Source organism: Anomaloglossus baeobatrachus, chromosome 12, assembly GCF_048569485.1.
Source record: "Anomaloglossus baeobatrachus isolate aAnoBae1 chromosome 12, aAnoBae1.hap1, whole genome shotgun sequence".
In the NCBI taxonomy this organism is placed as follows: Eukaryota; Metazoa; Chordata; class Amphibia; order Anura; family Aromobatidae; genus Anomaloglossus; species Anomaloglossus baeobatrachus.
In genome coordinates, this window is record NC_134364.1 from 16,163,858 (window position 1) to 16,177,192 (window position 13,335).

Consider the following 13,335-nt stretch of genomic DNA (forward strand, 5'->3'; position numbering starts at 1 on the left):
GGTCACTGTGTACATACATTACATTACTGATCCTGAGTTACCTCCTGTATTATACTCCAGAGCTGCACTCACTATTCTGCTGGTGCAGTCACTGTATACATACATTACTGATCCTGAGTTACCTCCAGTATTATACTCCAGAGCTGCACTCACTATTCTGCTGGTGCAGTCGCTGTGTACATACATTACATTACTGATCCTGAGTTACCTCCTGTATTATACTCCAGAGCTGCACTCACTATTCTGCTGGTGCAGTCACTGTCTACATACATTACATTACTGATCCTGAGTTACCTCCTGTATTATACTCCAGAGCTGCACTCACTATTCTGCTGGTGCAGTCACTGTGCACATACATTACATTACTGATCCTGAGTTACCTCCTGTATTATACTACAGAGCTGGACTCACTATTCTGCTGCTGCAGTCACTGTGTACATACATTACATTACTGATCCTGAGTTACCTCCTGTATTATACTCCAGAGCTGGACTCACTATTCTGCTGGTGCAGTCACTGTGTACATACATTATATTACTGATCCTGAGTTACCTCCTGTATTATACTCCAGAGCTGCACTCACTATTCTGCTGGTGCAGTCACTGTCTACATACATTACATTACTGATCCTGAGTTACCTCCTGTATTATACTCCAGAGCTGCACTCACTATTCTGCTGGTGCAGTCACTGTGCACATACATTACATTACTGATCCTGAGTTACCTCCTGTATTATACTACAGAGCTGGACTCACTATTCTGCTGCTGCAGTCACTGTGTACATACATTACATTACTGATCCTGAGTTACCTCCTGTATTATACTCCAGAGCTGGACTCACTATTCTGCTGGTGCAGTCACTGTGTACATACATTATATTACTGATCCTGAGTTACCTCCTGTATTATACTCCAGAGCTGCACTCACTATTCTGCTGGTGCAGTCACTGTGTACATACACAGTACTATGGGACAGAATATACTGCATATTAGTATACACTATTGTATAACTGATGTTGGCAGTTGTAAAGCTTTGCACAGTGAAGCCTCATACATGCGACCATAATTTTGCAAGGAACATGTAAGGGGTCTGAGAGAGTTTCTGGGGGTCTGCACTATGAATGCTTGCTTTAGGAGGACTGGTGAGGATGATTTCCATAATTGGTTACGGTTACATATGTTCGGTTTTATGTAAGGCAAGGTCTGGACTCATTGTATAATCTTAATATTGTTACAGATTTCTGTTCCTCTCCTTTATTCTTTCTTTGCAGATCTCTTCTTGATACATTGTTTCTTTTTCCCTCTAATGTTGCAGCCTAAATTGGAAAGGTTACTGTAGCTGAAAATAGCCGCCCGATGTAACAAGTGAATCAAAATTTCATTAAAAATACATTTTATCGCTCGGGTCCAATTCAATTTGAGAAAATAAAAATGTCTGAAATGCACAATCAACGGCTTATGATAAAAAAATAAAAGTGTTGTCACCGCGAGGCCAGCGGAATTTGCATATTCGAATGGGGGAAAAAAATGTTACTAAAAGGACCAATCACTTTACTCAATTTAGTGCCGCAATCACGTGACCTCCTAATACAAAGCCGCCCTTGTGTTGTACGGTAGAAGCCGGCGTCTCCAGTCGCCTCCCACTCACATTTCACGCTGTTTATTAAAATTGTGTCACTTGCAGAGCGATCATTACGGCCACGCTCGGCGGACAGGAAAGGGGGTAATGAGCCTGAAAAATTCCCATTAATGTTATTTCCGAATAATAATAAAAAAAAAACAGGTAAATTAAAGGATTTTATAAAAATAATGAAAATAACGATAAACAATCTCGCCCGCTGAGGATCTAACGCACGACGAGTAATCTATTTCTTATTTCTGAACACAGATTACGCGACCGCTCTCATCAGATGTGTCGCCAGTAATTACTGCTGGTTTTAGACAAGGTGCAACATTGTAGCATCGGTGAAATAGTTTTTTAGGGTGTGCATATTTTAGAGGTGCGCATACTAGGGTGTAATTGTTAAAATTCTGCTTAAAATGTGCATAAAACGCATTAAAAAAATGCAAAAAAACACATAAAAAATGCAACTTGTGAACATAGCCGTAATAGCCGGGCCATCGCTCCCCGTATTTCACCGTCGCGTATGACTACGGTAAATGACATATTGTAGGGGGAAATAAAACTCCACATGCTGGTAGTCACCGGTATATTTACCAGTAACATTTTCCTATCTTATCTTGGCATGTGGTGTGTGACAGGGTCAGACACATCCTGTTTAATTTATGAGGAAGGACTCAAACTCACAAAGTCTAGGCGGACGATGCAAGATCTGCCAAAAATTAGAAAGAAGAAGAATACACCCTGTATTAGAATCAAAGAAGGGCCTCATACACATTCTGTTACAGCTGTTCAGTAGTGGGACTGCTGCACTCATAAAGGCAATGCACTAAGTGCAAGGGCTGCCAAAAATCAAAAGGAGGAACTGCATTACACCCTGGAAGACACATTGAGGAGGGCCTCCTCATTTTTTTATTTTTTTTTTAAGAGTAGGACTCTAAGGGGCACTTTGCACACTACGACATCGCAGGTGCGATGTCGGTGGGGTCAAATTGAAAGTGACGCACATTCGGCGTCACTGTCGATATCGGAGTGTGTAAATCCTTTTTGACACGATTAAGGAGCGCAAAAACGTCCAAATCGTATGATCGGTGTAGCGTCGGTCATTTCCATAAGTTCGGAAGGACCGATGTTACGATGTTGTTCCTCGTTCAGCAGCACACATTACTGTGTGTGAAGCCGCAGGAGCGAGGAACATCTCCTACCTGCATCCTGCGGCTTACGCCGGTTATACGGAAGGACGGAGGTGGACGGGATGTTTACGTCCCGCTCAGCTCCGCCCCTCCGCTTCTATTGGCCGCCTGCCGTGTGACGTCGCTATGACGCCGCACGAGCCGCCCCCTTAATAAGGAGGCGGTGCGCCGGCCAGAGCAACGTCGCAGGGCAGGTGAGTGCATGTGAAGCTGGTGTAGCGATAATGTTCCCTACGGCAGCTATCACCATGATATCGCAACTGCGCGGGGACTATCACGCTCGGCATCGCAAGCATCGGCTTGCGATGTCGTAGTGTGAAAAGTGCCCCTTAGACTAGTAATGCCTATGCACTTTTCCTTAAAAAAGCACCACACTGGAGAACACCTCACCCTTACCTTGGGAATTGGGAATTTGTTGAATGTGTACTACTGGGAATAGTATAACACCTAGTGCCTCTGGCATCCCAATGTCTCTTACTGCCTCTTGTGGTGCTGTGGATCCCTCCCCGCTGAGCTGGTCCTTGCTCTGCATGCCACTTTCCCAGGTTGGGTCAGTGACTTCATCATTCACCCCCTCGTCTTCCACTTCCACACTCTGGTCCTCTTCACTTGTTGACTTAACAACATGCTTTGTTGGCAAGTTTGTCTCATCATCATGATCCACCTCTGGAGACAGAAATTGCCATTACTCACCACCGTCTTTTTGTATCCTTAGCTGCTCAAATATTTGGGCATAACCACACACAATCTCCTCATACCCCTCTTGAAATGCACACATTAGATTAGGTATGCAGCTAACAGCGATATTAATAGGGGCGAGAATAGAATAGATGTAGGACTGAAAAGGACTTTTGGTTTTACATTGCATACAGCAAGGACTGTAAGGCAATAATCCCTGCCTAAGTGCCCTTAAGGCTAAACTATTACACTGTCCCTTCTCCAGCAGCTTTCCCTACACTATTTCCGTGTAGAGTGTGCTGAGCGGCCATGGATCAATTGTACAAGGAACGATGTTTACACCCTTGCTATGCTTTTCTAAGAAGTAACTTTGTATCTTATAGTTTGGAATTTCTTAGTATCTTGCCCCTTGGCAGTCAACGAGGTGAAATTTGGAGAAAATGCTCATTCCTTGAATCCTATAACAGAGTTGTACACATAGGGGCAGAGCGATAACTGTCTGTCTTGGGCCTTTAGGGGCTTGTCCAGGACTAAGATCCTCATTATAGGTCATCAGTACTCCAACTCTGCACCTTATACCCCCACAAATCGGCCGATTGCAGGTCCTAAGCCGCCAAGTGTACAGAACGGAACAGCACCAAACATGGAGAAGCTGCCATTCTCAGATACTGCTGTTTAGACTCCATTAACTATAGTAGCCATTCAGCTCAGCATGGTATATGTAGTGCTGGTCCGGCTCTCTGGAGGCCACTCAGGTCAGATCTTCAATATCTACTATTGATGACCAATCCAAAGTATGAATATCTTGGTCTTGGATGAACCCTTGAATGCCAGAGGAGACGTCGGTACTACAAATGGTACTCGGTGCGGGAGATGAAAGATACAATGTATATGACTGTATCAATAGTTTACTAATGTAGTTATGCACTGGGGCAGTGTATCTGCAGCCATAGACGGCCATGCTACTCTACAGTATCTGTGACCTTTGCTATGATAAGTGGTTTTCCAGTGGCGAGCAGGTTATCTACACACCATTCATTGTATCACGGTGATATATATCTTGTCACTGAGGCAGGAGGCCAGTTATACATCACATCTTCACATTCTCAGCAGCCCGTATAGCTATCGCAGGCAAGAAATAGACAATTATTGGAATACTCAGTTGTGCCGGCTTCTCGTAAGGCAGCAGCAGTAGAGAAGAGCAGAGAAAACAGGTCATTTATCTCCCACCGCTGCCGAAATTCCAATAATTATCGAAAACTTTTACCAGCTTTAGTCATTTGTGGATATATTCTAGAAAAAGGCAAAGTGACAACACATGGGAGGAGGGGATGCGAGCTGGGATCTTCAGCATCGACATGTCTGAAGGACAGATACCGTATATACGTTTAATGGTTCTATAGTTCTTATAATATCTGATTATACAATTTCCATCTTCTGGATCCTCAGTGATGAACTGAAATCTGATGGAATTCCAGGAGAAAGTCCACAAATGTAGTTCAGGACAAAGGAATCTGGAGGGGGACAGAGGAGTCTGGTGAGAAGCATAGGAGTCTGGAGAAAGACAGAGGATTCTGGAGGAGGATGGATGAGTCTAGTGAGGAGCATAGGAGCCTGGAGAGGGAGAGATTAGTCTGGAGGAGGACGGAGGAGTCTGGAGAGGGACAGAAGAGTCTGGTGAGGGACAGAAGAGTCTGGTGAGGGACAGAAGAGTCTGGAGAGGGACAGAAGAGTCTGGAGAGGGACAGAAGAGTCTGGAGAGGGACAGAGGAGTCTCGAGAGGGACAGAGGAGTCTCAAGAGGGACAGAGGAGTCTCGAGAGGGACAGAGGAGTCTCGAGAGGGACAGAGGAGTCTCGAGAGGGACAGAGGAGTCTCGAGAGGGACGGAGGAGTCTCGAGAGGGACGGAGGAGTCTGGAGGAGGACAGAGGAGTCTGGAGGAGGATGGATGAGTCTAGTGAGGAATATAGGAGCCTGGAGAGGGAGAGATTAGTCTGGAGGAGGACGGAGGTGTCTGAATAGGGACAAAAGAGTCTGGAGAGGGACAGAAGAGTCTGGGGAGGGGCAGAGGAGTCTGGAGAGGGGCAGAGAAGTCTGGAGAGGGACAGAGGAGTCTGATGAGGAACATAAAAGTCAGGAGAGGGACAGCGAAGTGTGGATGGGGGACAGAGAAGTCTGGATGGGGGACAGAGGAGTCTGGTGGAGAACAAGGGGACATGAGGAGGACAGAGAGGTCTGTGTGATGGTGGTGGGTGTGGACCTACTGCATCATGGGTCGAGCTTACCCTGGAGGAGCACAACTACTTGAGTACCTGGTTTTACTACAATTTCTGATGGTGGGGATAGGCTTGGGCCATTAGGGTAGTCACCACAAGCTACTCAAGGGCAGTTCCCGCGCCTGCAGCAGCTGACTGTCTGGTCAAACATACCAATATGAAGCACAGAGAACAAAAACAGAGATGTGGTCAGACAGTCTGATGATGAGGTGTGAGCAGTAATTCAAAGTATGGAACCAAGGTCAGGAGAGGAGAGGTCATGATAAACGAGTAAACAAGTCAGGTTGATAACAAGAGAGACTAAACTATAAAGCACCAAGACAGGAGACTCAGAACAGACTAACTAGAAACCATACTCAGACAAGATGTGGAGGTAGGAGCTTCTGATATATCCACTGCTGGCAGGAGACAGGCTAAGGAGGCTACACTCTGCAGAACATAGGTGGCTAAATTCCCTCAGGGTGTGGCTATGCCTCACTATAGCCAGGTGGAGAATTTTAAGCAACAGGAGGATGCAGCAGTGCTGGAAGTGTTGCACAAGACAGCTCAGCGAGATGGCCTAACAATGGGAGGAGCAGAGCAGTCCCCACAATGGGCAGAGCGGTGTCAACCAGCTGTGTTATTCATGGGCATGACAGTCTGAAGAGAAATAGATGAGTCTGGAGAGGGAAGGACGAGTCTGGATGGACGACTGATGAGTCTGGATGGATGTGTCTGGATGGAGGACTGATGACTCTGGATGGATGTGTCTGGATGGAGGACTGATGACTCTGGATGGATGTGTCTGGATGGAGGACTGATGAGTCTGGATGGATGTGTCTGGATGGAGGACTGATGAGTCTGGATGGATGTGTCTGGATGGAGGACTGATGACTCTGGATGGATGTGTCTGGATGGAGGACTGATGAGTCTGGATGGAGAACCGATGAGTCTGGATGGATGTGTCTGGATGGAGGACTGATGAGTCTGGATGGAGAACCGATGAGTCTGGATGGATGTGTCTGGATGGAGGACTGATGACTCTGGATGGATGTGTCTGGATGGAGAACCGATGAGTCTGGATGGAGAACCGATGAGTCTGGATGGAGGACTGATGAGTATGGATGGGTTACAGCGGAGACAGAGGAGTCTAGAAAAGGACAGAGGAGTTTGTAGGAGGACCCAGGAGTCTGTAGGGAGACAGATGAATCTTGAGAGGGGCAGAAGAGTCTGGAGAGGGACAAAGAGATCTGTTGGAGGACCGAGGAGACTGAACTAGTATCAATGAGCCTGGAGGGAGACAGAGAAGACAGATGAATCTTGAGAAGGAAAGAGGTGTCTGGTGAGGGGCAAAGGAGTCTGATGAGGGAGAGAGGAGTCTGTAGGAGGGAGCAGAGGAGTCTGTAGGAGGACTGAGGTATTTGGATGGGGGACAGAGGAGTTGAAGGAGGACAGAGGAGACTTGAGGAGGACAGAGAGATGTGGAAGGGAACAGAAGAGTCTGGAGGGGACAATGGAGTATTTAGGAGTCAGATGAGTCTAGAGGAGGACAGGGGAGTCTGGAGTGGAGGAAGAACTCACTGCTGCCAAGTACTACATTAGATAGAAAAAGCTCACCGACCAGCGCTGAATAATAGGATTATTTGATATTTTAATATTTTATTAATCGACAGTATGAAAAAATAATGAATAATACTACTACATAGGACTTGTTTGTATATATATTTTTTGTGTGTTTTTTGTGTTTTTTGTCCTATGTAGTAGTATTATTCATTATTTTTTCATACTGTCGATTAATAAAATATTAAAATATCAAATAATCCTATTATTCAGCGCTGGTCGGTGAGCTTTTTCTATCTATGAAAAATCTCCAATTTATTATTTGGTTGTATCCAGGCAATTTGGGGTGTTTTTTGCCTACAAACCAGCTGCAGAGTTTTAGGTGAATGGTTGGATCTAGCGCTTACTTCTGTCCTTGGACAATCTATTAACTTCAAGTACTACATTACATTCAATCATATAGGAGATAAAGAGCAGAACTTGTCCACTGTCACTATGTAATATACGGGGCTGCCAGAGCAGATTGTTAGCGGGGTGTGGGGGGGCAGATAGGCAAGGATTGTTCTGTCCTGGAAACTCCATTAACTCTTACATTCTTGTTTTCCTTGTACCATCATAATGTCTTCTCAGCATCCTGAAAAAGGGAGAAGAAGACAGTGGCAACCACCAGGAAGATTATGGCTACTGTATTCCCATATAGTGCAGTCTACAAGACGTGCGGGCTTGTCTGTTTGTCACAAATTATAATCTACTTATCCATTCAGATTCAGACCTGGAGTCTGTGGCTCTCGAGAATGATACCTAAGATTGAGGCCACCACATGTTAACAGTGACGAATAGCAGTACCACCAGGAGCCTGGATATACGTAGCGGGGCACATGGTATGTGGGGGTCTCTGCGGTATCCGGGCTCATATCTTACAAGTTACACCTTAGGTACATATAAATAATATACAACCTGGCCATTGGTTTCATGGCCCTCAATAAATGACCAATGACTTCTCCCGATGCACTAATGATTGTCCTGTAAATGACTTTGGCATCATCTTAAGAAGAGGAAATGTGCAGTTTCCAGTGGAATATTAATGGGTTGTACAATTCTCGTGCTGTCGTCTTTGGCAAGGTCATCCTAATCTTTGGGTATGAAATATATAAATGACTGTCATGCAAGTCTGATCTGCCCCAGGGAAGCCTCAACCTACAGAGGACGCCTCCAGATTTTCTTTTTGTAACTTAACATTTCTGATTAAATAAATCCACGATGCTCTGATGTTTATATCCACAAATTAACTTTCCATTATGTCTTAGTCATCGCAATATAATAAATACTATATATATATATATATATATATATACAGTCATATGAAAAAGTTTGGGCACCCCTATTAATGTTACCCTTTTTTCTTTATAACAATTTGGGTTTTTGCTATTTCAGTTTCATATATCTAATAACTGATGGACTGAGGAATATTTCTGGATTGAAATGAGGTTTATTGTACTAACAGAAAATGTGCAATCCACATTTAAACAAAATATGACCGGTGCAAAAGTATGGGCACCCTTATCAATTTCTTGATTTGAACACTCCTAACTACTTTTTACTGACTTACTAAAGCACTAAATTGGTTTTGTAACCTCATTGAGCTTTGCACTTCATAGGCAGGTGTATCCAATCATGAGAAAAGGTATTTAAGGTGGCCACTTGCAAGTTGTTCTCCTATTTGAATCTCCTATGAAGAGTGGCATCATGGGCTCCTCAAAACAACTCTCAAATGATCTGAAAACAAAGATTATTCCACATAGTTGTTCAGGGGAAGGTACAAAAAGTTGTCTCAGAGATTTAACCTGTCAGTTTCCACTGTGAGGAACATAGTAAGGGAATGGAAGAACACAGGTACAGTTCTTGTTATCCCAGAAGTGGCAGGCAAGAAAAATATCAGAAAGGCAGAGAAGAAGAATGGTGAGAACAGTCAAGGACAATCCACAGACCACCTCCAAAGACCTGCAGCATCATCTTGCTGCAGATGGTGCAATGTGCATCGGTCAACAATACAGCGCACGTTGCACAAGGAGAAGCTGTATGGGAGAGTGATGCGAAAGAAGCCGTTTCTGCAAGCACGCCACAAACAGAGTCGCCTGAGCTATGCAAAAGCACATTTGGACAAGCCAGTTACATTTTGGAAGAAGGTCCTGTGGACTGATGAAATAAAGATTGAGTTGTTTGGTCATACAAAAAGACGTTATGCATGGAGGCAAAAAAACACGACATTCCAAGAAAAGCACTTGCTACCCACAGTAAAATTTGGTGGAGGTTCCATCATGCTTTGGGGCTGTGTGGCCAATGCCGGCACCGGGAATCTTGTTAAAGTTGAGGGTCGCATGGATTCAACTCAGTATCAGCAGATTCTTGACAATAATGTGCAAGAATCAGTGACGAAGTTGAAGTTACGCAGGGGATGGATATTTCAGCAAGACAATGATCCAAAACACCGCTCCAAATCTACTCAGGCATTCATGCAGAGGAACAATTACAATGTTCTGGAATGGCCATCCCAGTCCCCAGACCTGAATATCATTGAACATCTGTGGGATGATGTGAAGCGGCTGTCCATGCTCGGCGACCATCAAACTTAACTGAACTGGAATTGTTTTGTAAACAGGAATGGTCAAATCTACCTTCATCCAGGATCCAGAAACTCATTAAAAGCTACAGGAAGCGACTAGAGGCTGTGATTTCTGCAAAAGGAGGATCTACAAAATATTAATGTCACTTTTATGTTGAGGGGCCCATACTTTTGCACCGGTCAAATTTAGTTTAAATGCGGATTGCACATTTTCTGTTAGTACAATAAACCTCATTTCAATCCAGAAACATTACTCAATCCATCAGTTATTAGATATATGACACTGAAATAGCAAAAACCCAAATTGTTATAAAGGAAAAAGGTTAACATTAATAGGGGTGCCCAAACTTTTTCATATGACTGTATATATATATATATATATATATATATATATTAAAAATGTAGCAATTTATTTTTATATTTGTTCATAAAAGAGTGAGAAATCACGAATATAGGATATTAAGAAGACTAAAGCGGGCTTTACACGCTACGACATCGCTAATGCGGAGTCGTTGGGGTCACGGAATTCGGGACGCACATCCGGCCGCATTAGCGATGCCGTTGCGTGTGACACCGATAAGCGATTTTGCATCGTTGCAAAAACGTGCAAAATCGCTAATCGGCGACACGGGGGTCCATTCTCAAATCTCGTTACTGCAGCAGTAACGAGGTTGTTCCTCGTTCCTGCGGCAGCACACATCGCTGCGTGTGACGCCGCAGGAACGAGGAAGCTCCCCTTACCTGCCTCCCGGCCGCTATGCGGAAGGAAGGAGGTGGGCGGGATGTTACGTCCCGCTCATCTCCGCCCCTCCGCTGCTATTGGGCGGCGGTTCAGTGACGTTTCAGTGACGTCGCTGTGACGCCGCACGGACCGCCCCCTTAGAAAGGAGGCGGTTCGCCGGTCACAGCGACGTCGCCGGACAGGTAAGTATGTGTGACGGCTGTGGGCGATGTTGTGCGGCACGGGCAGCGATATGCCCGTGTTGCGCAACAGATGGGGGCGGGTACCCACACTAGCGATATCGGGACCGATATCGCAGTGTGTAAAGTAGCCTTAATACGATACAATGTTTAAATTCAAATTTAAATTCTTCTTCTTATTATTATTTTTTTTGTTATATGTTTTTAAAATACAAATAATAAAAAAAATTGCTATAAAGTCCGAGGGAGAAATGGTGCAAATTGTAACTGAAATATGAGCAGATTTTGTTTTTTAGAAATACAGAAGTAATAACTTTTCTTTTGCAGATTGTGGCACTCTCTTTTTTTGTACTTTATGCTCCAACATACGACCGGTTCCACAGAAATCATCATGTAAACTTTATATATTTTGGACTTTTGTTTTATTCCACTTTTGTAAAAATGTTTTCAGTTTCTTTTATTTTTGAATTTTTTAATTTACTTATATTTTGTTGGAGAGCCCAAAGATTTGTCAGGATCATGACTTTTACTACTTAAGCGACTGTTTGAACGTCACCATTGGGCAGGAGCAGGGGTCTTTTCAGAGGACGGGCGTCCCTGTGGTAAAAACTAAACTATCCTCAAACCCCAGATTAGTAACTTTGTTTTTAGCTGGCCCTTCGTTCTGAACTGTAAATATCACAAGCAAAATGTTGGCATTGGTTAAGAGCAAATACTCAAGCTTCACGTCTCCAACCATCCATTACATTCCGGTGATCATGCCGAGGATCATTGCCCCCTTTTAGTCTCCAGTTCATTGGGGCAACCTCAACTTTTCCACCTACTACAGTTACATCAATGTTCTCCAAACCTAGATGAGTAACACTGACCCCTATAGGCACCAGGAAATGGGTGCAAACTCCACCTCATCACCCTGAAATCCAAATAAGTCTTGATGGACTATGTTTGGCACCAGAAAATTGGTGCAAACTCAACCTTGTCAAAGTCTACAGATGCAACACTGGTATCCAAGCCCAGATAAGTCTTGATGGACCACATTTGGCACCACAAAATGGGTGGAAACTCAACCTGTTAACACTCTACAGATACAACGCTGCTATCCAAACCCAAAAAAGCTAGATTGAACCCATTAAGGTACTAGTTCATGGGGGCAAACAAAACTTTGCCACCATCAACACTTACACCAGTGTTATCCAAACCCAAATGAGATGCACTGGACCCTTTAGGCACGAAGGCACAGGTGGAAACTCAACCTTACCGCCCTCTATACTTACCCCAAATTTCTTCAAACCCAAATAAGTCTCAATGGAACCAATTTGGCACCAGAGAATGGGTGGAATCGCAACCTTACCACCCTCTACAGATACTTATTTGGGTTTGGATAACAGCGTTGTATCTGTAGAGGGTGGTGAGGTTGTGATTCCACTCATTTTCTGGTTCCAAATTGGTTCCATTGAGGCTTATTTGGGTTTGGATAACAGCGTTGTATCAATGGACCCCATTTGGAACCAGAAAATGGATGCAAACTCAACCTTGCCACACTCTACAGACAGAATGCTGTTCTCCATCCCAAAAAGCTGAACCCATTGAGGTACTAGTTCATGGAGGAAAACAAAACTTTGCCAACATCTATACTTACATCGCTGTTATCCAAACCCAAATGAGTCGCATTGGACTTTTTAGGCACGAACGCACAGGTGGATACTCAACCTTTCCGCCCTCTATACTTACCCCACATTTTTTCAAACTCAAATAAGTCTCAATGGACCCTCTTTGGCACCAGAAAATGGATGCAAACTCAACCTCACCACTATCTATAGTTATAATGCTGTTCTCCAACCCAAAAAAATAGATTGAACCCATTAAGGTACTCGTTTATGGGGACAAACACAACTTTGCTAACATCTATACTTATACCATTGTTATCCAAACCCAAATGAGTCGCATTGGACACTTTAGGCACGAACGCACGGGTAGAACGCAACCGTACAGCCCTCTATATGTACCCCACATTTCATTAAATGCAAATAAGTCTCAATGGAACCAATTTGGCACCAGCAAATGGGTGCAAATGCAACCTCGTCATGCTCTATAGTTACAAAGCTGCTCTCCAACCCAAAAAGCCAGATTGCCCCTATGAACTAGTACCTTAAAGGGTTCAAACAAAACATTGCCAACATCTATACTTGCACCACTGTTATACAAACCCAAATGAGTCGTATTGGACCCTTTAGGCATGAACGCACTGGTGGAAACTCAACCTTACCACCCTCTATACTTACCCCAAATTTCTTCTAATCCATATAAGTCTCAATGGCCCCCCTTTGGCACCTGGGCAATATAATTACATTACTGTTCTTCAAACTTGCACAAATCCTCAGTTCTCCTTACTCTTGCTGAGCGGTTTTATCGTAGGACGATGACGATTGGAATGGCCACCATTGGATACTTTAAGACTCATGAAGCGAGCTGATCAATGGCTGCA